This window comes from Tachyglossus aculeatus, chromosome 1 (genome assembly GCF_015852505.1).
Source record: "Tachyglossus aculeatus isolate mTacAcu1 chromosome 1, mTacAcu1.pri, whole genome shotgun sequence".
Taxonomy (NCBI): domain Eukaryota; kingdom Metazoa; phylum Chordata; class Mammalia; order Monotremata; family Tachyglossidae; genus Tachyglossus; species Tachyglossus aculeatus.
The window spans coordinates 53,915,504-53,941,684 of record NC_052066.1 but is presented as its reverse complement, the minus strand read 5'-3'; the positions used below and the strand labels follow the sequence as shown (position 1 = coordinate 53,941,684).

General features: G+C 42.5%; 1 non-coding gene across 1 annotated transcript; it reads right to left on the bottom strand.

Annotated features, from left to right (window-relative positions):
• Positions 1-18,569: 18,569 nt before the first annotated feature.
• On the bottom strand, positions 18,570-18,707 carry LOC119936941. The gene has a single exon (XR_005453884.1). It is a non-coding gene; the product is annotated as a small nucleolar RNA SNORA7 (small nucleolar RNA).
• Positions 18,708-26,181: the final 7,474 nt, after the last annotated feature.

Genomic DNA, 26,181 nt, shown 5'->3' with positions numbered 1-26,181 from the left:
GTGAAGTGACTCACCCAAGGTCACACAGCAGACGTGGGGGAGATGGGATTCGAACCCATGACCTCTCACTCCCAAGCCCACGCTCTTTCCACTGAGCCACGCTGCTTCTCATGTACATGTAAGCACTTAACAAACGCTATTATTATTATTAATATCAATATTAATTCATTCATTTAGTCATATTTATTGAGCACTTACTGAGTGCAGAGCATTATACTTAGAGATTGGGAGAGTACAATGTAACAATAAACTGACATTTCCTGCCCACACAAGCTTACACATAAATTACAGATATGTACAAAAGTGCTGTGTGGCTGGGAGAGGGAAGTAATAAAGGGAGCAAGCCAGGGCAGTGCAGAAGGAATGGGGAGGAGAAGAAAGGAGAGCTTTGAAGGGGGACGAGCAGGAGGGAAACTTGTGAGTCTGTGATTGCAGGCTCACAATTTGGGACTCACCACGGAAGTAGGGCTAGGCTGATTCCTCCTTCTAATTGTTCCCAATCCACCGGATGCTCCCCCTCACATCTTCCCTGGAAATAATGATGATGGCATTTATTAAGCACTTACTATGTGCAAAATACTGTTCTAAGCACTGGGGAAGTTGCAAGGTGATCAGATTGTCTCTCATGGGGCTCACAGTCTTAATCCCCATTTTACAGATGAGGTAACTGAGGCACAGAGAAGTGAAGTGACTTGCTCAAAGTCACACAGCTGACAATTGGAGGAGCTGGGATTTGAATTCATGACCTCTGACTCCAAAGCCCGGGCCCCTTCCACTGAGCCACGCTCCCTCCAGTATCTCCTTCAACTATCTCAGTGGGAGCTGCAACAGCAAAGAAGAGAAAAAGAAGTACACAATACAGGTGTGAATTGCCTAAATTTGTTTAATTGGATTGCAGCCGTCTTTGAGTTCCACATCAGATCTTCTTCCCCGCAGATGAAAGGGTTGATTTACAACAGGGTTATGAGCCGCATTCTTTGACGGGTACCTGCGGACGGGATCTGATTCATTTGGAACACCAGATGATCATGTGAAGCAATCTGACACAGTATGGGGGACACTGAAGCTTTATTAAAATTCCCCTTATTCCCAGGTAATAGTGAGAACATAGTGGGGCACAGAGACCAATAGAGAAACAGAGAGAATGTCACTGAAAAAAATCAAAATGAGTGCTCTTCCCCATCCCCATTGCCCCTGCTGCAGAAGAGGCAGGAGCTGGTGCTACTGTTGTTAATAATAATAATGATGGTATTTGTTAAACACTTACTATGTGGCAAGCACTGTTCTAAGCACTGGGATAGATACAAGGACATCATGTTGTCCCATGTGGGGCTCACAGTCTTGATCCCCATTTTACACATGAGGGAACTGAGGCCCGGAGAAGTTAAATGACATAATAATAATAATAATAATGATAATAATAATAATAATAATAATAATAATAACAATGGCATTTGTTAAGCATTTACTATGTGTGAAGCACTGTTCTAAGTGCTGGGGGGGATACAAGGTGATCAGGTTGTCCCACTGGGGGCTCACAGTCTTAATCCCCATTTTACAGATGAGGTAACCGAGGCTCAGCGAAGTTAAGTGACTTGCCCAAGGTCAGACAGCAGACATGTGGCAAAGCCTGGATTAATAATAATAATAATGGCATTTATTAAGCACTTAGTATGTGCAAAGCACTGTTCTAAGTGCTGGGGAGGTTACAAGGTGATCAGGTTGTCCCGGGGGGGCTCACAATCTTAATCCCCATTTTACAGATGAGGGAACTGAGGTACAGAGAAGTTAAGTGACTTGCCCAAGGTCACACAGCAGACGTGTGGCGGAGCCAGGATTAGAACCCATGACCTCTGACTCCCAAGCCCGTGCTCTTTCCACTGAGCCACGCTGCTTTGCTAACTGCCCCTTTCCTTGGGATGCAGATTCATTAACTCATTCATTTAATCGTATTTATTGAGCACTTACTGTGTGCAGAGCACTGGACTAAGCGCTTGGGAAGTACAAGTTGGCAACATATAGAGACGGTCCCCACCCAACAACAGGTTCACAGTCTAGAAGGGGGAGATAGACAACAAAACAAAACAAGTAGACAGGTGTCAGAATCATCAAAACAAATAGAATTAAAGCTATATGCACATCATTAACAAAATAAATTGAATAGTAAATATGTATAGAATAGTAAAGATCTACAGAGGAGGAGAACAGAGAGGAGATGGACGGGCACTCCAGAGGGGGTGGGAGCATGGTTTATTAAATGGCCTACCCCTATCTTCCCCAGCTCTGCCCCCAATCACTAGGCCAACCATTACACATTGTGTAACACATTGTGTTACACATTAACACAGTTTAAGCCATTTAGACATTGAATAAAGTGATGAGATACTGCAGCAGCTTCTCCATTCTTCTTGGAGCACTTCATCAGATAAACAGGACTTTGGTTCAAAATGATGATAATTCTTCATGGAATCTCGAACAGTATCTCCTCAAGTCCACTTCCCTTGACAAGGCTCCCTCTCCTCAAGCTCCACTGGAGAGCTAGTGTCCGCTCCTGGAGCCATCAGACACCCTGAGCCTCCCCTTCCCCCTGGACCCACATAGGTGGTATTATTTTTTTTTATTATGGTACTTGTTTAGCACTTACTATGTGCCAAGCACTGTTCTAAGCTCTGAGGTAGATACAGGTTAATCAGATTGGACACAGTCCCTGTCCCACATGGGGCTCATTGTCTTAATCCCCATTTTACAGATGAGACAATTGAGGCACAGATAATTTAAGTGATTTGCCCAAGGTCGCACAGCAGAAAAGTGGCCTCCTCCAGGAGGCCTTCCCAGACTGAGCCCCTTCCTTCCTCTCCCCCTCGCCCCCTTCTCCGTCCCCCCATCTTACCTCCTTCCCTTCCCCACAGCACCTGTATATATGTCTATATGTTTGTACATATTTATTACTCTATTTATTTATTTATTTTATTTGTACATATCTATTCTATTTATTTTATTTTGTTAGTATGTTTGGTTTTGTTCTCTGTCTCCCCCTTTTAGACTGTGAGCCCACTGTTGGGTAGGGACTGTCTCTATATGTTGCCAATTTGTACTTCCCAAGTGCTTAGTACAGTGCTCTGCACATAGTAAGCGCTCAATAAATACGATTGATGATGATGATGATGATGGTAGAACCAGGATTCAAACCCAGGTCCTTCTAACTCCCAGGCCTGTGCTCTATCCATTAGACCACACTCGGTGCTTCCAAATCATTTAGGCCTGGTGGTTTTTGTTTTGTTTTGCTGTAAACCAGAACTCTGGTCCAGTGAGTTTGTTTCCCTTTGACCTCTGCCTTCTTGAGACTAGGCATTGGTTTTTAATGCCGAGTGTGGCTGAATTTGGGTTTTCTTTAGGCTTTGCTAGTATTCAAGCCTCTAGTTTGAATAATAGTAATGATGGCATTTGTTAAGCTCTTACTATGTGCGAAACACTGTTCTAAGCACTGGAGGGGATACAAGGTGATCAGATTGTCCCAGGTGGGGCTCACAGTCTCAAATCCCCATTTTACAGATGAGGGAACTGAGGCTCAGACAAGTTAAGTGACGTGCCCAAGGTCACACAACAGCCATGTGGCAGAGCTGGAATTAGAACCCATGACCTCTAGCGCTCAAGCCCGAGCTCTTTCCATTGAGCCAAGCTGCTTCTCTACCCACGCTGACTACTTACTGAAACATTTATTTCATAAAGTCCATGTGGGAAAAAAAGAGAAGGAAACAGATAGATTAAATAAATTCATATCCCAAAAAAGAGAACCCCTGGAATTCTGACATGACTGTGCTCTAAGCACTCTTGGAAGTCACCATGATATTAGTTAGGGCAGAGGAAGAAGTAGCAGAAGAGAGAGTTCTCCCTCATTATCTTTAAGGATGCAGCATGGCCTAGAGGATAGAGCATGGGCCTGGGAGTAAGAAGGAGCTGGGTTCTAATCCCAGCTCCATCTCTTGTCTGTTGTGTGACCTTGGAAAAGTCACTTCACTTCTCTGGGCCTAGGTTACCTCATCTGTAACATGGGGATTAAGACTATGAGCCCCATGTGGGACAAGGACTGTGTCTAATCTGACAACTTTGTATCCACCTCAGTGCCTAGTACAGTGCCTGGCATATAGTAAGCACTTAGCAAATACCATAAAATAAAATAAAATTAAAATGTTCGGTCTACCAATGGCATAAATTGAATGTTCACTTTGGGCAGAGGACTATACTAAGCATTTGGGAGAGTGCAGCAGGAGAAAAAGAAATGGTCCTTGCCTTCAGAAAGCTTACAATCTAATAGGGGAAGGCTGGAAGACTTCTAGACTGTGAGCCCATTGTTGGGTAGGGACTGTCTCTATATGTTGCCAACTTGTACTTCCCAAGCGCTTAGTACAGTGCTCTGCATACAGTAAACGCTCAATAAATACGATTGATTGATTGGAAGAAGTACCTGTTATACAAATGATGGGATCAGGAGAAATAATAAGAAAGCAGCATGGCTGGTGGAAAGAACACAGGCCTGAGAGTCAGAAGACAGGGGTTTTAATCCCAGCTCCACCACTTATGAGCTGTGTGTCCTTGGGTTAATCACTTAAACTCTCTGTGTCTCAGTTTTCTCATCTGTAAAATAGGGATTCACTACCTGTTCTCTCTCATAATGTGAACCCCATGTGGGACAGAGATTGTGTCCGACTTGATTGCCTTGCATGTACCCCAGTGCCTAGTACAATGTATGTCACATAGTAAGAGTTTAACAAATACGACAGCTGCTGTCATTATCATTATTATTGATGTAACAAGCAAGGAGCACAAATATTCAAGGATGAAGTATTGGCACTAACTGATTAAACATCTGCTGAGGATGGGTATAAATATATCCAGCGCTGTAGGCTGCTGGGTTGATAATAATAATAATAATGATGGTATTTGTTAAGCGCTTACTAAGTGCAAAGCACTGTTCTAAGCACAGGGATAGGTACAAGGTGATCAGGTTGTCCCACGTGGGGCTCACAATGTTAATCCCCATTTTACAGATGAGGTAACTGAGGCACAGAGATGTGAAGTGACTTGCCCAAAGTCACACAGCTGACAAGTGGCAGGGCTGGGATTTGAACCCATGATGTGATGTTGTGAACTAATCAGGGAAATCTACTTGGAGAAGATGGGATTCTAGAATGGCTATGAAGACATTTGGACAACTGAAAATAGACCTTTCATTCATTCAATCAATCATATTTATCGAGTGCTTATTGTGTGCAGAGCACTTTACTAAGTGTTTGGAAAGTACAATGCAGCAATAAAGAGAGACAATCCCTGCCCACAACGGGGTCACGGTCTAGAGGAGGGTCACAGTCTAGAGGAATGGAGACAGACATCGACACAAGTAAATAGGTATCAATATAAATAAATAGAATTATAGAAGTATACATATATAATACTAGTTATTAAACATCTATATGTCAGGCACCTTCCTAAGCCATAGGTGCTGTGGGGCAGGGAGAGGGGGGAAAAGCAAAGGGAGTGAATTGGGGTGATGTGGAAGGAATGGGGAGCTGAGGAAAAGTAGGGGTTAGTCTGGGAAGGCCTCTTGGAGGAGGTGGGCCTTCAGTACAGCTTTGAAGGGGGGAACAGTAATTGTTTGGCAGATTTGAGGAGGGAGGGCATTCCAGGCCAGAGGTAGGATGTGGGCCAGGGGTCGGCGGCGAGACAGGTGAGATTGAGGCACAGTGAGAAGGTTAGCACCAGAAGAGCAAAGTGTGCGGGCTGGAATATAGAAGAAGAGAAGGGGTGATGAGGTAAGAAGGGGCAAGGTGATGGAGAGCTTTAAAGCCAATAGTGAGGAGTTTTTGTTTGATAACGTGGTGGATAGACAACCAATGCAGATATCTGAGGAGGGGGATGACAAGCCCTGAATGTTTCTGTAGAAAGATAATCTGGGCAGCAGAATGAAGTATGTACTGAAGTGGGGAGAGGCAGGAGGTTGGGAGGCCTTCCCAGACTGAGCCCCCGCCTTCCTCTCCCCCTCCTCCCCCTCCTTCCCTCCCCACAGCACCTGTATATATGTATATATGTTTGTACGTATTTATTACTCTATTTATTTATTTTATTTGTACAAATTTATTCTATTTATTTTATTTTGTTAATATGTTTTGTTCTCTGTCTCCTCCTTCTAGACTGTGAGCCCACTGTTGGGTAGAGACTGTCTCTATATGTTGCCAACTTGTACTTCCCAAGCGCTTAATACATTAGTACAGTGCTCTGCACACAGTAAGTGCTCAATAAATACGATTGAATGAATGAATGGGTGAATGAATGAAAGGTCAGAAAGGAGGCTGATGCAGTAATCCAGCTGGGATACAATGAGTGATTGTACAAATGAGGTAGCGGTTTGGATGGGGAGGAAAGGACGGATCTTGGCGATGTTGTGAAGGTGGGACCAATGTGTACGTAAGTGATGAGACTGAGTATATATGCTACTAGTACTAAGAGTACTAGACTGTGAGCCCACTGTTGGGTAGGGACCGTCTCTATATGTTGCTAACTTGTACTTCCCAAGTGCTTAGTATAGTGCTCTGCACACAGTAAGTGCTCAATAAATACGATTGATTGATTGATTGATTGATTGATTAAGAATGGCTGCTATGTTGATATGACTTAGAGTATGGGAATGAATGAGGATAGGCTTCCTGAAGGAGGAGGGATTTTATGAGAGCTTTGCAGGTAGAACTGTGGTCTGGTGGATTTGAAAAGGGAAGAGATTTGTAGGCAGGGAGGACAATTTAAGACAAAGTCACAAGGTCAGAGGTGGGAGAGCTGAGAATCAATTAATAATAATAATAATAGTATTTGTTAAGTGCTTATTATGTGCCAGGCACTGTACTACGTGCTGGGGTGGATACAAGCAAATTGGGTTGAACACAGTCCCTGTCCCACATAGGGCTCACAGTCTTAATCCCCATTTTACAGATGAGGTAACTGAGGCACAGAGAAGTGAAGTGATTTTCCCAAGGCCACACAGCAGTCAAGTGGCAGATCTGGGATTAGAACCCATGACCTTCTGAGTCCCAGGCCCATGCTCTATGAAGTCCACCTGGGACTTCAAGGTACTTCAATCAATCAGTCATATTTATTGAGCACTTACTGTGTGCAAAGCATTGTACTAAACACTTGGGAGAGTACAACACAACAATGTAACAGACACATTCTCTGTCCGCAATGAGATTACAGTCTAAAGGGGGAGACAGAAAGCGTGGAGACAGACGTCAAAATAAACAAATAAATTATGGATATGTACATAAGTGCCATTGGGCTGCGGGCAGGGTTGGTGAATAAAGACAGTGAGTCAGGGTGACAAAGAAGGGAGTGGGAAAAGAGAAAATGAGGGCTTAATCAGGGAAGGCCTCTTGGAGGAGATATGCCTTCAGTAAGGCTTTGAAGGTGGGGAGAGTAATTGTCTGCCGCAATATGAAAAGGGTAAGATGTTCCAGGGCAGTGGTAGGACGTGGAAAAGAAGTCCTCGGCAAGATAGACGAGATCGAGGTACAGTGAGTAGGTTGGCATTGAGGAGTGGTAAGCGCTTAACAAATGCCACCATTATTATTAGTATTATTTATTACTACCAGTGTGCCAAGCCCTGAGCTAATCACTGGGATGGATTCGGCCCACTCGGCTTATTGTGCGTGAGCAGCATAATGATACTCATAAGAATAGTACAGTGCTCTGCACACAGTAAGCCCTCAATAAATATGATTGAATGAATAAGAATAACGAGCGGTTTACAGTCTAGAGGGCTTCTTTCCGACCCACCCAGGGACATTGAATACATCCCGCAAGCTTTCAAGGCCCTACTGAGAGCTCACCTCCTCCAGGAGGCCTTCCCAGACTGAGCCCCCTTCTCCCTCGCCCCCTCCTCCCCCTCTCCATCCCCCCACCTTACCTCCTTCCCTGCCCCGCAGCACCTGTATATACGTATATATGTTTGTATGGATTTATTACTCTATTTATTTATTTATTTTACTTGTACATGTCTATTCTATTTATTTTATTTTGTTAATGTTTTGTTTTGTTCTCTGTCTCCCCCTTCTAGACTGTGAGTCCACTGTTGGGTAGGGACCGTCTCTTATGTTGCCAACTTGTACTTCCCAAGTGCTTAGTATAGTGTTCTGCACACAGTAAGCGCTCAATAAATACAATTGATTGATTGATTGGTAAGAGAGTAGTGAGATGAGTTAGGAGGGGGCAAGGTGACTGCATGCCTTAAAACTGACAGTAAGGAGTTTCTGTTTGATGTGGAGGTGGATGGGCAACCACTGGAGGTTCTTGAGGAGTAGGGAAACATTTACTGAAAGTTTTTGTTGAAAAATGATTCAGGCTTCAGACTAAAGTATGGCCTGCAGAGGGGAGAGACTGGAGGCAGATAGGTCAGCAAGGAGGGATAGGATAAGTGCTTGGATTAACATGGTAGCAGTTTGGATGTAGAGGAAAGGACAGAGTCTAGCGATGTTGTGAAGGTTAAACTGACAGGATTTAATGATAGATTGAATATGTGGGTTGAATGAGAAAGGAAAGAAAGGAGTCAAGGATATTCATTCATTCATTCAGTTGTATTTATTGAGCGCTTACTGTGTGCAGAGCACTGTATATTGCCAAGGTTAATGACTTGTGAGACAAGGAAGGATGGTGGTGCCGTCTGAGAAGCAGCATGGCTCAGTGGAAAGAGACCGGACTTTGGAGTCAGAGGTCATGGGTTCGAATCCCAGCTCTGCCAGTTGTCAGCTGTATGACTTAGGGCAAGTCATTTAACTTCTCTGTGCCTCAGTTACTTCATCTGTAAAATGGGGATTAAGACAGTGAGCCCCACGTGGGACAACCTCATCACCTTGCAACCTCCCCAGCACTTAGAACAGTGCTTTGCACATAGTAAGCGCTTAACAAATGCCATTATTATTATTATTATTATTATTATTATTATTATTACAATGATGGGGGAAAACAGGGTGGACAGCATTTGGGTTAGAAGATAAGGAGTTTTCTTTTGGACATGTTAAGTTTGAGAATGATTCCACCCCTCTCTGCAAGGCTCATACAGGAGAAGCTTGGTGGCTTGAGAGGAGAACAGAGTGTGGGTTGAGAAGTAGCAGGTGGAGAAAATCAATATGCACGGTGTGGAAAGCAGGGGAAAAGCCTTGAAGCCAATGGTGAAGAGTCTTTGCTAGATGTGAAGAAAAATGGATAGCCATTGGAAGTTTGTAAGTCCCTAATCTATTTTAATATCTGTCTCCCCTTTAGACCTTAAATTCTTAATGGACAGCAATCACATCTACCAACTCTATTGTACTTTAATTTCCCAAGCACTTAGTCCAGAGCTCTACATTCAGTTAGTGTGGCAATAAATTCCATTGCACAATTGAGTGGGTGGAGAAACGTGCTGAATTCCATTTTAGGAGAAGGATTTAGGCAGCAGAATCCATTCATTCATTCAGTCGTATTTATTGAATGCTTACTGTGTGCAGAGCACTGTACTAAGCACTTGGGAAGCACAAGCTGGCAACATATAGAGAGGGTCCCTACACAACAACAGGCTCACAGTCTAGAAGGGGGAGACAGACAACAAAACAAAACATGCGGACAGGTGTGAAGTCATCAGAATAAATAGAAATAAAGCTAGATGTGGTAAGAAATGAAAGGATGAGTGTCTAAAGTTGTGGAGACCTCTGAGTAGACTGTGGTCAAAGTCAAACTGGGATGTGATGAGAGGTCGAAACAGGGTGGTGGCTGTTCGGGTGGTGTTGCAGGGTTCCAGTGCTTAGAACAGTGCTTTGCACATAGTAAGCGTTTAACAAATGTCATCATTATTATTATGAAAATATTGTGGAGGAAGAACAAAAGGGGTATTTATCAGTTGATTGAACGTGAGAGGTGACAGTTAAGGTGTCCGGGATGATGCCAAAAGTGGGAAACTTCTTGGACAGGGAGGATGGTAAAATACTCAACCCTAATCACAAAGTGAATTTTCCGGGAATTGGTAGGAAATGAGGACTATTACTCCCCATCTGTCATACTACGGCTGATTGGACATCAGAACATCCATTTCCTTCCTTAAATTCAGATCTGTCAGATTCTGTCAACCTCCTGCTAGATTTGAGAGTAATCCATGTACAACCCTTTTTGTTTGGTGTGTTAAAAATCGAGCGATGTCCTGGAGGCAGCTGCAAACTTAAACTGTTAGCTTCTTCCCATGCTGGGCAAACACAACAGGCCCTCACTGTGAGTTCCCCAATAGTATAGTAGCACACAAAAATTTTGGCACAATTAAGAGTCTCTTTCTCCAAACCAAAGCCTTCAGCTGCTGCAGCAAACACAGAGAGAAAAGAAAAGTTTGGACTGAGAATGTATAATGCATGTAAAATTTTTCCCTTTCCTTCGATCATCACAGATTACTGAGAAAGAAGAACACAGTCTTTACTTTTGAAATTTCCACTTTCCCAGAGAAAAGGGACATCAACTAAAGGGAATCCATTCAAGGATGAACATGGCTAGAGTCCCCTAATTTTAATGAAGATTCTACTTTCCAACCAAGGCCAATTAGTTACTCGAATTTTATGCTCAGATTCCAACTTTTCGAAGGCCACGAAACTTTAAAAGAATTGTTTTAAGATGAAGAAATAATCCTTGGAACCCTGTCAACCTAAAAGTTAGCGTGGCAAATTTCCAAAGTAGTTTAGAATACTCCTTTATGTGTGTGTCAGGAGGCAAATGTCAAAAATCATTCAATGGTGAAAAACAGCTACAGTCCTTTTCTCTTTGGAAAAGCTGCGTGGCTCATTGGAAAGAGCACGGGCTTTGGAGTCAGAGGTCATGGGTTCAAATCCCAGCTCCACCAATTGTCAGCTGTGTGACTTTGAGCAAGTCACTTAACTTCTCTGGGCCTCAGTTAACTCATCTGTAAAATGGGGATGAAGACTGTGAGTCCCCCATGGGACAACCTGATCAACTTGTAACCTCTCCAGCACTTAGAACAGAGCTTTGCACAGAGTAAGTACTCAATAAATACCATTATTATTATTATTATTTGGAGGTAGCTGGATTTCAAGCACCGAGCTTTCCTCTGCATCGTGATGCAAATAGCTTCGGGGAGTGCCAGCATTCACTACTAAACTCATTTCAGGTGGAATCCCCTATGGACTGAATCAAAGGAACTCCTTGGAGGAAATCTGAGAAGCCTAATTTATTTCTCCTTTCAGTAAGGGCAAAGTTCCCTGAACAATTGAAAAACTAACTTTTCAAGGTGATTTTTTCCCTTTCACTTTCCAGCATGAAGATAGACTGATACCTTCCTTAGAATTTTAGGGGTTTGAAAAATGTTTCTTTTTGGGTGAATGAAGACCTCACCGAATAAACAATTCTTGTTCAGATGGGATAGCAATTCAAACCTTGATAATTATGTAATAGTATGGGGCTTCTCCCCATCCACCCCAGCCCTAGGGCATACTTAAGTTCCAAGTCATTAATATATCCAGACATCACTTCAGTTTAATGGAAATTAGTTGAAACTGCAGAAGGCTGCAAAACACAAGGCAGAAGGTGTTCTACCCTAACCTGATGTCATTTTTTTCCCAACACCGCTTACCATATGCCTTAAAGCGGTGGGAAAGTATTTTGGCATTAACAACAGAACATTTTAATCTCCATCTGCTATTACTGTAACTGACTGCCCTTGTCATTCTGGCTGCTGCTGCTGCTGCTGCTGCTGCTGCTGCTGCTGCTGCTGCTGCATCAGTTAAGCTGTTGGCTGGACTCTTGTTTAAGGAATTATCTGTTTTCCTGAGCAGATAAAATAAGCCAGCGATCATATGACAAAATGTGTCGTGAGTCTGCCACGCAAACTGTAGTGCAAAACCAAGTCACACAATGTTTTCAGTGTGTTAAATGTCATCCCTCTAGGAAATGAAAGACAGGAAGGAAAAAGGTAAAAATAGAAGCTCAAAATTGAGACATTCTACTTTGCTCATAGGTGAGCCTGGGTCCCTTTTGATGTGATCTTTGCTATGCATTTAGAAGATGTTTTCCTCAATCAATGGTATTTATTGAACACTTGCAGTGTGCCCAGCACTGTAATAAGCTCTTGGGAGACTACAATAGAATAGACATGGAAAATATATTACAGTAGAGTAAACATGATACCTTCCCTCGAGGAGCTTTCATCTATCCTAAAAAAGAGACAGAGAATGCTGCATGGCCTAATGAAAAGAACAAAGGTCTAGGAGTCAGGAGATTTGGGTTTTAAACCTGGCTCTGTCACTTGCTGTGTGAACTTGGAGAAGTTCCTTGCCATCTCTGTGTCTCAATTTACTCTTTGGTAAAATGGGTTTTCCCAGCTCTGCTGCTTGTTAGCTGTGTGACTTTGGGCAAGTCACTTAACTTCTCTGGGCCTCAGTTAACTCATCTGTAAAATGAGGATGACGACTGTGAGCCTGCCGGGGGACAACCTGATCACCTTGTAACCTCCCCAGCGCTTAGAACAGTGCTTTGCACAAAGTAAGTGCTCAGTAAATGTCATTATTATTAATTATTATTATTATTAAATAATTGGTCTTCCTCCTACTTAGACCATGAGCCTTATGTGACACAGAGACTGTGAATGATTTGATTATTTTGATTCTATCCCTGCAACTAGTACAGGGTGTGGCAAATATTAAGCACTTAAATACCATTAGTATTATTACTGTAATTACTATTAAGCTCCCAAAGTTGCAGCTAAAACTCCCACCTCCAGTACTTGTACCACACTTGCAGGTTCAGAGACAAAGGCTGCCATCCTAAACTTTCCACAAGGTCCTAGGCACTTCCAGAAGCAGAGACAGACATGAGACAACAGAAGCTCCTGGGATGGAAATGGAAGACTCCAAAGAGGCTGTTCCAAAATGAAAGGTCCCCTGACCCCATCCTGAAAGTTGTTACTGCTAACCTGAAAATAGCCACCAATGTCCCTGGCATCACCGAAGACTTGCATGCCAACAGTAAACGTTTGGCACTATCTCCCCCTTGAACCATTGCCAAGCCCTGATTTAGATTGTTTTCTGAAAAATGTGAGTTGTTATAATCCTGCTAAATTGATACCAGATATTCAGATCAGATATTCAGCACAACGAGTAAACTAAATAAAGGGTGAATACTCTTTGGCACTATGGTAATAGGCAATATTGAAATGAATTGAGTCACACTGATAGACTTGCCCTTGCCGAGAATTCATCTGCAGAGCAAATATTGCCTTCGAGGTGGATACCATCAGTTGTGCCATCACAATCAGCCAAAAAAAAAAAAGAAAGGAGTGCCAGAACAAGAGAGAGAAATGGGAAAGAATGAGAAATGGGGAATTGGAATATGGTGTAAGAAGAAATATGGAGTGGAGAGGAAAGAGAGAGGGGAGGAAATAGAAAGTTGTAAATTGAAAGAGGGAAGACGGAAAAGCGGGGAGGAAAAATGGGTGCGGAGAAGAAAAAGAGGAGCATTTCTGCCACATAATAAAAATAATAATAATAATGATGGTATTTATTAAGCACTCACTATGTGCCAAGTGCTGTTCTAAGCGCTGGTAAGGTAATCAGGTTGTCCCATACAGGGCTCTCAGTCTTAAGCCCCATTTTCCAGATGAGGTAACTAAGGCACAGAGAAGTTAAGTGGCTTGCTCAAGGTCACATAGCAGACAAGTGGAGGAGCCGGGATTAGAACCCATGTCCTCTGACTCTCAAGCCCGTGCTCTTTCCACATACAATCATACCTTTTTGTCTACTTCTCTGGTCCACTTGTTCCATAAATCAGTCAGTCAGGGATTATTTATTGAGCGCTTACTGTGTGCAGACCACTGTACTAAGGGCTTGGGAGAGTACAATATAGAATACAATATACATAAATGCTTGGGACATCAAAAAGTTACTTTTCCCCCTCTCCTTTTCACATCCTGCATTGATCCCTGGCCATTTCTGAAGCTAGTCAGCTGAATTCACTGAACTCCATGGATAGTTGAAAAGAAGGGAAACAGTTGATTTTTTTGCCTTTATGAAATTTATAATCTAACAGAGTTGGCAGGACAAGGACTGATTCACAGAGACACTGGGCATAAAGAATACAAGAAATGACTTCTTTTTAATCATAAAGCATTAGATGACTAAAAAATAATTTTGCTCTTTAGTTCATTATTAAACATTCATCAAGGGCCCATAGTGGTGCAGAGGCCGAACAAAACATACAGGAGGTTGTGGTGCCTCCCATCAAAAAGACATAGAAACAAAAGATGCATCACATGAACAGATATATTTAAAAGGTGTTTTTATTATTTAAATTTTCCTAATAATCGTGGTTTTGTTAAGCACTCACCATGGACCAGGCACTGTACTAAGTGCTGGAGTGAAAACAAGCAAATTGAGTTGGACACCCTCCCTATCCCATATGGGGGGCTCACAGCCTTAATCCCCATTTTCCAGGTGAGGTAACTGAGGCACAGCAAATTGAAGGTCAAATAGCAGAAAAGTGGTGAATGGGATTAGAACCCAGGTCAGTCAGAAGGACTCAAGGACTCTATCCACTAGGCCATGCTGCTTCTGTGGTATTTGTTAAACCCCTGCTATATGCCAAGCACTTAGTAAAGTGCACATGCAGTATATGTCATCCCTATCCCACATTGGGACCCCCTTATTACTTCCCTATGCTTCATTCATTCACTCCCTTATCCCTGAATCAATCTCATATCTCAATTAGGTACACAACTCTGGATCACCTCTTCAGTCTTCTTCCTATACTCTTATGCACAAGCACAGAGTGCTGCTAGTGGAAATCTAGATATCAAGCCAACCTTGCCCATCTCGAGTTTGGCCCTCTCCTCTGCCTTACCACATTATTTCTCCAATATTTCTCCATATTGACTCCTTTATGTACCCCACCCTCAGCCCCACAGCATGTATGTATATATCCACAATAAATATATTTATATCAATGTCTGTCTCCCCCTTTAGCCTGTTAGCTCACTGTGGAGCAGGGAACATGTCTACCAACTCTGCGATATTGTAGTCTCCCAAACAGTACAGTGTTCTGCAAATAGCGAATGCTTAGTAAATACGATTGACTGATTGATGGGGCTCAATGTCTAAGAAGGAAGACTAACAGGTTTTTTATCTCATTTGTAGAGATGAGGCACAGAGAAGGCTTGCCCAAAGTTACACAGCAGGGAGTGGTGGAGCGAGGATTAGAACCCAGGTCCTCTGACTCCCTAAGCCCATGCTCTTTCTACTGGGCTTTGCTTTTTCCTTTCTTTTCAGTACTAGAGAAAAAGAGTTAGTGCTAAGAAGAGGAGTGGAAGCCATGAAGGAAAGTTAGAGAGAGCAAATAAGGGGCTTGAACAATTCCATGACACTCAGATCTGGGGTAGGAAATAAGATTGGTCTTGGATAGGAGTTGGGTAGCAGTCACAGGCTTACATGACATGCCTCTACCTTCCCAGGATGAACATATGGTCACAAAGGAAAGAAAATGAATTAATCAGTGGTATTTATTGAGGGCTTACTACTTGGAAAGCACTGTACTAAGCACTTAGGAGAGTATAAACCATCTAGACTATAAGCTTATTGTGGGCAGGGAATGTGTCTGTCTTTTGTTGCATTGTACTCTCCCAAGAGCTTAGTACAATGCTCTGCATACAGTAAGAGCTTAATAAACACAATTGACTGACCGACTACAATACAACAGAGTTGGTAGACAAGTTCCCTACCCACAGAGGGTTTACAGTCTAGAGGGAGAGAAAGACATTGAAATAAATTATGGATATATACATAAGTGATGTGGGGCTGGGGGGTGGGGTAAACAACAGGTGGTTAAAGTGTACAGGTCTAATTGCATGGGTAACTCAGAAGGGAGTAGGGGGGAAAGAGGACTTACTTGGGGAAAGCTTCTTTTGCCACACTGAAACTACTAAGAGATACGGCTCTTTCAATTGAAACTATTATTCATCCTCTCCAACCCAAATTTCCCAGTTCACATTCAAACCAACAACCAGGAGGACCTGTTTGTGCCTGAATCATAAGAAATTATCACTCCTAGAAAATAACTTCTGAAGGTTTGATGCCTTACCATAATTGCACTTGAACATTCAAGATTCCCTGCTAAATTTGGTATACTACATGTTTCCAGTAGATTCCAAAATAACACAAGAACCAATGTTCTTTTGATTTTTTCAGCTCTTAGTGAGACGGATCATGAAAATGAAAAATGATGGAGAGATAAGTGAGGGAGAAAAAAATTGTCTAATTACTTGGAATTTCTCAGTAAGCTAACCGTAGTGATTCAGGTATTAAAAAAAGGGAAAAGAGTCCAAGTACCTGGTGAACTTTTAATTGTATCCCAGCAGATCAACTCATCATATTTCGGCATAATCATTCCAATTTAGAGTTTCAAAGAATGCCCTAAGGATAGCATACATGCTATACAACTTGATGGAGATGAATTGGTCAGCTACAATCTCTGGCATATGAAATGGCAGGGACATTGCTTTAAAGAAGCAGTGCAATTTTCAAATCACACACTGTCTCCACTCTGCGCCAAGATCCCATCTATCCTTAGTGTGATGAATGGAAGTGGAGGGAACACATGCTCTGTCAATGAACTGGAAGGCAAAACGGTTCTCCAAAAAAATTACACTTCAGCAGCCCAGTCCCCCTACCAACTGGGAAGGGTAGATTTCTTACCTTTCAGACTTGAAATACTGGAGGTTGGCCAACAGTGCTCTTGGCTGAATTCCTCCTTTATTTGTGCTTGATTTTATCTCAAGCAAAAAGGTTCTGCCTATGCATTGCAGAATAGGAAGGAAGAGATTGAGTAGATTAGTTCTTGAATTTGACCAATAGAACAAACTTCTATTAAAGCCAAAGATATTTACTAAAACAAATTGACCCGCCATCCCACTGATGGCTGAGTATCCTATAGAACTGCAGACCCATAGTAAGCTATAGGACTGTGGTTAACCCAGACAGCCAAAAATAGGACCCTTAGGTATTTATTTGGGATTTTGATGCAATCAGGGCTCATTATACACTCGATGCTGCAGATACAGAAGCAGGAGATATCTGTCATGAAACTGGCACAACGAAAACCACAAGTCAAAAATTCATATTTTAAGGATCAATGAAGTCTAGCTGCACTAGTTTCACAGATTAAGTGAGAATTTATTACTTTCTGAAATACCAAATAGACAAATTCAAGAGAGGCATCTTTTCACAAACCTTGGTAAGACTCCCTGCTTCACTAATAAATTTCTTGTTCAAATACCTGGTTCACAGTTTGTGGGACAGCTCTGCGTCTATGGGTCCTATGAGCTCCAGGTGATAATAATCTTACAATTAGTGGGTTTTTTGACAACCTCCTTGAAAAATCTGCCCAGAAAAATGAAGAAGGTTTGCATCCCTTTTTTTCACGAAAAGGCAGGGGAACAGATCATTCTTATTTTTAGGTAAATTTAGCAGTGTTTTCTTTGAATGGAATGGCAATTTAGTTCTGAGGGAAAAAAAAATTGTCTAATTACTTGAAATTTCTCAGTAAATTACCTGCAGTGATTCAGGTATTAAAAAGAGGGAAAAGAGTCCAAGTAACTGGTGTACTTCTAATTGTATCCCAGCAGTTAAACACATCGTATTGCAGCATAATCACAGCATAATGGCAGCATATTTAGACTTTCTAAGGATGCTCTAAGGAGAGCATACATGCTATGCAACTTGATGGAGCTGTATTCTACAATCCCAGGCATACGAAATGGCAGAGAAATTGTCCACCTCACTTCATACACGGTGAACCTGGCATTACCCTCACTATTAATGGGGACCAAGACTCATAAAATGACAGGCTGACCAGGTCAGGACTCATTTGCCCACAGAAGTAAAGTCCCCTACATATATTCCCCTACATACACGTGCACTGCACGATATTACAGTGTGAATTCGTTACCCCAGGGCTTTCAGACTCAGGGTGAACATGGACAAAAGTGACTTAGATGTACCCCTCAAGAATTCTATAGCCCTCCTCAACTCCCCAGTGCTAAAAACTCCATTCTGCACCAGAAATTGTCTGCAGGCAAAGCTCTAACTCCAGATACCTTGAAAAGCATTATTCTTCTCCTGGGCAAGGGGAAGAACAAAGTTGACTGAGATCAATGCTAACCATATCAGTTCTTCAGGTACAAAAGTGATCGTTGCCTATATATGATGAAAATGTTCTGCACTGAACAACTTTTAGCAAAGGACTTCGAAGCAATAACAGGACATGAACCTCTACACAAGATGAGTCATTGTCTTGTCTTATGCTATCGAGTCGCTTCCGACCCATAGCAACTCCATGGACACACCTCTTCCAGAATGCCCCACCTCCATAGGCAATCATTCTGGTAGTGTATCCAAGGAGTTTTCTTGGTAAAAATATGAAAGTGGTTTACCAATGCCTTCTTCCGCACTGTAAACTCGTCTTCCCCCTCAACTATCTCCCATGCCACTGCTGCCCAGCAGAGGTGAGTTTTGACTTATAGCAGATTACCTTCCTCTCACTAGCTACTGCCCAAGTTAGGACTGGAATGGGTAGGCCTCTGCTTGACTCTCCCTCCCATAATCGAGACTGGTAGAGTACTGGAAACTCTCCAGGTACGATCCTGAGAGGGCCATATGATTCATACAGAATAAGAATCTCTTGAATCCGGGCACCAAACATAGAGGTCATCAACTCAGATTCAAGGGTTGAACTTGAATAAATGGACTTCTGAGGTCAGGATTCTATGACTAAAAGTGGCCTAGTAGAAAGAGCGTGGGCTTGAGAGTCATTCATTCATTCAATCATATTTATTGAGCACTTACTGTTTGCAGAGCACTGTACTAAGCACTCGGAAAGTACAATTTGTCAACAGAGACAGCCCCTACCCAACAATGGGCTCACAGCCTAGAAGGGGGAGACAGACAACAAAACAAAACAAGTAGAAAGGTGTTAATACCATCAAAATAGATAAATAGAATTATAGATAAATACACACCATTAACAAAATAAATAGAGTAATAAATCAGAAGATCTGGGTTTTACTCCCAGCTCTTCCACCCACCCAGTGTGGGACTCGGGGCAGGTCATTTAACTCTCAGTTTCTCCTCACCTATTCTACCACCTACTTAGATGGTGAAGTCAATTAAGGACAGGGACTATGGCCAACCTGATTATCTTCTATCTTCCTCAGCACTTAGTACAGTGTTTGGCACGTAGTAAGTGCTTAACAATTTACCACTGTTATTATTCTCAAAGGCGCTTCAGAGGCAAAGACCCAAAAGTCCTTCAGATATTTTCTCTGGCTCCTGAACCTGATGCTGTTTGTCATCTCTTTTTCACTCCCCTGCTCAGACAAGTCAACAAAAGTAAACCCATTAGGCAGGGATGACTGTGTATCCAGAAAATTAGGGTGTCCTAGACCGTGAACTTTCCAGCAAAATTTTGGACCTTGTACTGAGTCAGATGAGCCGGGCTGTGTCCTAAAAACTTTTACTGGATGTTTTATTACCTAATCTGGATTTGTGCTCCATCATGGCAAGTAATTCTCAGTAATACAACCAAATAGAATGTGCTACAAGTATTATGAAGCCGGGCGGCTCAAGGAGCCAGAGATCTGACTGTAAACCTACAGATTGGGCCTACGAGCTCTACCAATGTTAATAATTTAGTAAGTGACCCTCTCAGGGTTCCTCAATTTCCTCAAAATGGGCATAACAGTATGTACATAAATCCCAGAAGTATGGTGAGGGAAAATAAATGAGGAAATAAATGCTGTATTTTTCCCAGCACTCAGAAAATGGAAGGGGGTGTGGGCGGTGTTCTGTAAGGACAATAAAGAAAATGGGGAATAAGGAAAAATGTAAATTGTAGATCAGCAGCAGGAATAAATGAAATTTTACCGCTTAGAATTTTTTTTGGTATGTGTTAAACACTTAAGTGTCCTAAGTGCTGGAGTAGTTACAAGATAAATGAGGTTGTACACAGTCTCTGTGCACAAAGGGCTCTAAGTCAGAGGGAGGAGGTACAGATGAAGTAACTGAGGCACAGAAAAGTTAAACAAATTGCCCAAGGTCACACAGCAGACAAGTGGCAGATCTGGGATTAGAACCCAGGTCCTCTGATTCCCAGGCCCATATTCTTTCCACTAGACCACACTGCTTCTCAGTTACCACTGTTTCCTTCTGATCACACCTTTTCAGCTGACAAATTTTCACTACGCCACCCTGCTTCTCAATAATAATGTCTTCCTTCTGATGGCAACTCTTCAGTTATTTGACATATTTCTTCTTGCTCCTTATGGACAGGAATCATGATTCCTGTCTACTAATTCTATTATATTGTACTCTACTAACCACTTAGTAGAGTGCTCTGCACACAGTGGGTGCTCAACAAATATAACTAATTGATTTGTAAATGCCCTGCTCCACATGCAATTTGTAAATATGTGAAAATCTTTGTGGGCTATTGAAAGCTTCAATAATTCCAAGTGAAACAGCTTGTTTGGCAAATGTTTCAGATAAAACTCAATCGACTGACTCCAGTAAATTGCACTGAACAAAACTGCTTTGAAGTAATGTGTGTGTATACCTATATATGACTTTCACAACAAGCATATTTACTCACTAATAATCAATCAAATTTATTGAGTGCTTACTGTGTGCAGAGTACTGTACGTAACACTTAATCGTACAAACATCTAAATCCTAACTCCACTTTCCAGAGACATCTACTTAATATCAGAGAAGCAGCGTGGCTCAGTGGGAAAGAGCACAGGCTTTGGAGTCAGAGGTCATGGGTTCAAATCCCGGCTCCACCACTTAGCTGTGTGACTTTGGGCAAGTCACTTCACTTCTCTGGGCCTCAGTTCCCTCATATGTAAAATGGGGATGAAGACTGTGAGCCCCACGTGGGACAACCTCATCACTTTGTATCCCCCCAGCGCTTAGAACAGCGCTTTGCACGTAGTAAGTGCTTAATAAATGCCATCATCATCGTCATCATCATCATGAATTTCCATCACATATTACCCTACATTCAACCGCTACCCTTTCCTCATATCGTGCCTCTTACTTATCGAAGCATAATTCCATGGATCAGGCCATTTCTTTGACAAGACTTACAACTGGAATAACCAACCATTACCGAACTCACCACTGGATGAAATAAAGGTAGGGGATTTGACCATTGCTCTGTTCCATCATCATCAATCATATTTATTGAGCGCTTACTATGTGCAGAGCACTGTACTAAGCGCTTGGGAAGTACAAATTGGAAACATATAAATAAAATATAAATATTTTCCAAATAATATTTTCCAAATAAAAGAAGAGTGAATGAAGAGCTAATTAATTTGGGGTGTGGTAAGCAATCTCACCACTCAGTAGGAGGGAGTAAATAAAGAGATGGAGGGACGAAGGGAAGGAGGAGTTAACAAAGGAGACACTGGGCAAAGGACTAGGGTTCTGGAATTCAGATGAGCAATTTCACTCTACTCTCTTCCGAACATTGCCATCCAAACTGCAACCACGCTGATCCAAGCACCTATCCTATCCCGTCTTGATTGCTGCGGCTGTCTCCTTTCTCGCCTCCTGTCTCTCCCAACTCCAGTCCATACTTCACTCTGCTACGGGGATCTTTTATCAACAAAAATGTTCAGTCCACATATTTCCATTTCTCAAGAACCTCCAATGGCTGCCCATCCACCGCTGCATCAAATGAAAACTCCTTAGCATCAATTTTAAAGCCCTCAATCACCTTGCCCCTTCCTTAAGAGAAGCAGCATGGCTCAGTGGAAAGAGCAGAGGCTTGGGAGTCAGAGGTCATGGGTTTGAATCCCAGCTCTGCCAATTGTCAGCTGTGTGACCTGGGGCAAGCCACTTAACTTCTCTGTGCCTCAGTTACCTTATCTGTAAAATGGGGATTAAGACTGTGAGCCCCACGTCGGACAACCTGATCACCTTGTATCCCCCCCAGTGCTTAGAACAGTGCCTCACACATAATAAGCACTTAACAAATACCATCATTATTATTACCTCACCTTCCTGATTCCCTGCTCCAGCCCAGCCCACAATCCCCACTACTCTGCTGCCAGTTTACTCGCTGTGCACCGATTCATTCATTCATTCATTCAATCGTATTTATTGAGCGCTTACTGTGTGCAGAGCACTGTACCAGGTGCTTGGGAAGTACAAGTTGGCAACATATAGAGATGGTCCCTACCCAACAGCGGGCTCACAGTCTAGAGGATCTCATCACTGATCTCATCTAACTTGCCACAGATCCCTTTCTCACATTCTTCCCTTAGTACAGCGCTTAGTACAGTGCTCTACACACAGTAAGCACTCAATAAATATGATTGATGATGATGATTCTGGAACTCCTTCCCTTTCCAAATAACATCAGACCACCATACCTCCACCTTCAATGCACTACTAAGGTCACATCTTCTCCAAGAAGGCTACCCCAATTAAGCCCTCTTCCCCAAGTCACTCTCCCCTCTGTGTCATCTATGCCCTTGCATCTGTGACCTTGGGACATTTAAAATTTGACATATGAAAAATAACTTGACCTAGTGGATAGAGTATGGACGTCATAGTCAGAAGGACCTGGGCTCTTATCATGGCTCTGCCGCTGTCTGCTGTGTGACCTTGGGCAAGCCACTTCACTTCTCTGGGCCTCAGTTACTTCAACTGTAAAATGGGGACCAAGAGTGTGAGCCCCATCTGGGACAGGAACTATGTCCAACCCAGTTTGCTTGTTATCTACTCTAGCACTTAGTACAGTGCCCAGTACATACTAAGCACTTAACAAATACTATTATTATTATTTTTTGTATTGTTATTATTATTGATGTTCCCCACCACCATCAAACCCACAGCACTTATGTGCATGTCTTTAAATTATGTGTTATAAATTACTTTTTTATTCATATTAAAGTCTCTATCCCCCTCTAGACCGTAAGCTCATTATGGGCAGGAAACTGTCTACTCACTCCGTATTACTGTACTCTCCTAAGCACTTAGGACAGTGTTCCGCATGTAGGAAGTGATTGTACTTCCCAAGTGCTCAGTACAGTGCTCTACACACAGTAAGCGCTCAATAAATACAATTGAATGAATGAATGAATGAATGATAATTACCATTAATTGATTGATTGCCCCCAGCACCCTTAATTCAAACTTCCTTCTGGCTAAATTTGGTGAAATGAGGAGGTAGTGCTCTCAAACAGTTGTACTGCTGAAGTTGTATTTCCCTTGGGCCAATGCAGGGAAATGGGATACTTTTTTTTTTTAGAGTTGAGGTAGGAGACCACCCTGGACAATTCATCCATCAGTGGTATTTACTGAGCACTGAACTGTGTGCGGAGCACTGAACTGAGCGCTTGGAAGAGTACAAAACAACAGAGTTGGCAGATACAACCCCTGCCCACAAGGACTTCACAGTCTAGAGGGAGAGACTGTATTATTATAAATAATTGAATTACGGATATGTACATAAGTGCTGGGCAGCTGAGGGTGAGGTAAGCATCAAGTGCTTTAAGGATACTGATCTAAATGCATAGGTGAAGCAGAAAGGAGAGGGAGTAGGGGAAAAGAGGGCTCAGTCAGGGAAGGCCTCCTGGAAGAGACAGGATTCTAATAAGGCTTTAAAAGTGGGAAGAGTGGTAGTCTGTACATGCAGGAGGAGGGAAGATGTGGGAAAGGGATTGGTGGAGAGATAGACAAGATGGTTGCACAGTATGTAAACCAGTGTCAGAGGAGTGAAGTGTGTGGGCTGCATCACCGTGTATGTGTGCTCAATTACTTTTTTTTATGGTATTCGTTAAGCCCTTACTATGTACCAGGCACTGTATTAAGTGCTGGGGTAGATCCGGGTTAATCAGATTGGACTCAGTCCCCGTCCAACATTTTTAGCACTCTATGTGTAAACAGTGTGGCCTAGTGAATAAAGCACAGGCCTAAGAGTGGGAAGGACTAGTAATAATAATAATGTTAATAATGGCATTTGTTAAGTGTTTACTGTGTGCAGAGCTAAGTGCTGGGGGGTGATGCAAGGTGATCAAGTTGTCCCACGTGGGACTCACAGTCTTAATCCCCATTTTACAGATGAGGTAACTGTAAGCACTCAATAAATACAACTGAATGAATGAATGAATAATAAACAGACACATTTCCTGCCCAGAATGACATTTAACAGTTCGGAGGCAGGGAGACAGACCTCAATACAAATACAAAGACACCAATACAAATAAATAGATTAAATATATGTGCATAAGTGCTGTGGGGCTGGGAAGGGAGAAGAACAAGGGAACAAGTCAGGGAGAAGGGAGTAGGAGAAGAGGAAAGGGAGCTTAGTCTGGGAAGGCCTCATGGAGGAGATGTGCCTTCAATAAGGCTTTGAAGGGGGGAGAGTCATTGTCTGTCAGATTTGAGGAGGGAGGGCGTTCCAGGACAGAGGCAGGATGTGGGCCAGGGGTTAATGGTGAGACAGGCGAGATCGAGGCACAGTGAGAAGGTTAGCACTAGATGAGTGAAGTGTACATGCTGGATTGTAGGATGAGAATAGGTAGGAGGGGACAAGGTGGTGGAGTGCTTTAAAGCCAATGGTGAGGAGTTTTTGTTTAATGTGGAGGTGGATGGGCAAACACTGGAGTTTCTTGAGGAGCGGGGTGACGTCCTGAAGATGGCCTGCTCTTATCTTTGAATGGGAAAGATGTGAGTCACAAAAGGTAAATAAAATGAAAAACATCAGGGGTGACATTTCAAAATCACTGGATGAAGTTTGGAAACCCCATTGTTGAAGGGAGAAAAATTAAATTTAAAAAAATGTAGTTGATAGTAGATGATCGTTTTGGATGATTTGTGTAGTACTGAGATCCTTTGGCCTAAATCCTTCATTCTTTTAGGATGTGTTTGTTTTTCAGGATAGAATAAAATCCCCCACAAGATTACAAGGTCCTTCAGGGCAGGGATCAGGTCTACCAACACTAATAATATTAATAATAATAATAATGGCATTTATTAAGCACTTACTATGTTGCCAATTTGTACTTCCCAAGAGCTTAGTACAGTGCTCTGCACACAGTAAGCGCTCAATAAATATGATTGATGATGATGATGATGCAAAGCACTGTTCTAAGGACTGGAGAGGTTACAAGGTGTTCAGGTTGCCCCACGGGGGGCTCACAATCTTAATCCCCATTTTACAGATGAGGTAACTGAGGCACAGAGAAGTTAAGTGACTTGCCCAAAGTCACACAGCTGACAATTGGCGGAGACAGGATTCGAACCCATGAACTCTAACTCCAAAGCCCATGCTCTTTCCACTGAGTCATGCTGCTTCCCCCTATGTTCTTCTTCTAAGTACTGGTACAGTGTTCTGCACGTAGTAAGCATTCAATAAATACCATTGATTGATTAATAATTACTATTTTTCTAGGGTGTAAATCTGGAATCCCACCTTCTGGTGGAAAGTACTACCTGGCCAAATTCATTCATTCATTCAATCAATGGTATTTATTGAGCGCTTACTGTGTGCAGAGCACTGTACTAAGCACTTGGGAACTACAAGTTGGCATCATATAGAGATGGTCCCTACCTAGAAAAAGTCTAGCCAAATGCACTTGAGATTTAGCTGGAAGTTGGGGTGGTAAGGAAGGAAAATTTCCCCTCACAATTTAATTGTGCCCCCTCCCCCTGTAACCTCGGGTCATACTAATCATTCTCCAGCAGAATCTGAACTTTTATCAGGGCAAGAGAGCAGAGAGAGGCTATTTGGGGTTGCCATTAAGGCAGAAAGGCATGCTTTGGCATTGAAGAGGCAGATTCTCCAGCACTTGAAGAAGGCTGTCCTGATTACATTAATCCAGCTACTATTTCTACTCTTATTTTCACAAAGTCAGTTTCTCAGCAAGAAATTAATTCCCCTGCCATAAGTAAGCCCAGGCTGGTGTCCTGTGCAGCTAGACTCCAAACTCTAAAGTGTTTTTAACTATGGAGTGAATTGTTGAGGAATAGGACAACCCGCAGAGTAATGTGTATAGAAATCTTTTTAAATCCCAACAAGATCCAATGCAAAATCTAAAAAAAAAAGGATTTATCAGGA